This window comes from Cynocephalus volans, chromosome 7 (assembly GCF_027409185.1).
Source record: "Cynocephalus volans isolate mCynVol1 chromosome 7, mCynVol1.pri, whole genome shotgun sequence".
NCBI classification, from domain to species: Eukaryota; Metazoa; Chordata; class Mammalia; order Dermoptera; family Cynocephalidae; genus Cynocephalus; species Cynocephalus volans.
This window is the reverse complement of record NC_084466.1, coordinates 92182765-92184427: the sequence shown is the minus strand read 5'-3', so window position 1 is coordinate 92184427 and position 1663 is coordinate 92182765. Positions and strand designations below refer to the sequence as shown.

Sequence of the window (1663 nt, the reverse complement as noted above, 5' to 3'; positions counted from 1 at the left end):
GCATAAACAAATCACTCTAAAATAAGAAAACATCCTCCTAGATTAAAAATTATTCTACAAAACAAGCACCCAGTAAAATACAACCAGGCACATGAGACAAGACAATACGAAGAAAAAGAAGCAGAAACAACAGACACTAGAAACAGACCTGCAGGGGCTCCAGGCATTGGCATTATCATACACAGACTTTAAAATAACTGTGCTATTCAAAGAGAATTGTGCCACATTAATCAAATACCACGCATAGACCTTGTTTGGAGCCTTGTTTGAAAAAATATTAATCATTAAAAAGTTTTAAAGCTAATATGGGAATATTGAAAATAGAAGGTGGACAAGGGTGTAGAAGACATTAAAAAATTAGTATTTATATTGTCGAGTAGAGTGATTTTGTGGTTATGCTTTTTTTAAAGTATTATGCTACTACCTTGGATTTGCTTTAAACTATGCCAGTGAGGAAGACAGAGGATGTGGAGGAGAAAGAGGAAGAGGAAGATTAAGATGGGGGTGGAGGAAGGGAACAGCAGCAGCCACAACATGGGCAAGTACATGTTGGAAAAGGATAAAAGAATGTTGATAATTATTGCAGCAGAGTGATGAGCACAGAGGAATTTATTATACTATTTTTTCCATTCTGTGTATGTTTGATACACAGATTCATACACAAATATGCACAATTAAGAAAACTTTTAAAATCTATGCTTACTGTGTATAAGCATATGAAAAAGATTAAGAATGTTAGCAAAACATTGGAAACCATACAACAAAGAAAAACCAGATTTGATAAAGAAACAGATAGGAATACTAGAACTAAAAATTATAGCAAGTAAAAGTAATAACTCAATGGATGAACTATTTATACCTAAGGAGAAGGTTGGGGAATTGAAAAATTGGTTAGAAAAATGATTTAAAATGAGGCACTCAGAAAAAAAAAGAATAGAAAAAGACTTTTTAAAAAAAGGAGATTTTATAAAATACTGAAAAAGTTGTCTGACGTAATTGTACCTGGAGTCTCAGAAAGAATGAAGAGAGAGAGAATGGGACAAAAGCAATATTTGAACTTATAATGCCTGAGAAATCCCCCCAAATTGATGAAAGACATGGATTGAGTCACAGATGTAAGAATCCATAGGAACCCCAAGCAAGCTATATCGGGGGAGGTGGGAGGGAGAAAACACTGAGGCACATTATAATGGACGTGTAGAGAATGAAAAACAAAGAGAAAATCTTAAAAATAGGGAAGAATAAAACACAGATAACCTTCAAAGAAACAGCAATTAGACAAATAGCTGACATCTCAAAAGAAACAAGGGAAACTGGGAGTCACCGCAATGATGTCTGTACAGAACTGAAAGAGCCCTGCTTCAGCAGCACATGTGCTGAAATTGGAGTGATTCAGAGAGGAACAGCATGGTCCCCGCGCAAGCACAGCCTGAAACTTTGTGATGTGTTCCACATTTCTCAGAGTGAGAATTTTCCCTACCATGTTAGATGAATGTTATCCAGGCTCTGTCGCCAGGAATGTGTTGTCCAAAATGCCTTTTTAGTTTTTAAAGATGAAACTCCACACTTTGCTTGGTTTTACGCATGTATGGCATGCTACTACAGAACATAGTAGCAGCCATGGTCAGACATGGAAATAGTGAAGAGACAAAAATATGCATTT

The 1663-nt window shown here is 35.8% G+C and overlaps 1 non-coding gene across 1 annotated transcript; it reads left to right on the top strand.

Moving 5' to 3' along the window:
• The first annotated feature begins 1356 nt into the window (after positions 1 to 1356).
• On the top strand, positions 1357 to 1459 carry LOC134382851 (U6 spliceosomal RNA). The gene has a single exon (XR_010024114.1). It is a non-coding gene; the product is annotated as a U6 spliceosomal RNA (small nuclear RNA).
• Positions 1460 to 1663: the final 204 nt, after the last annotated feature.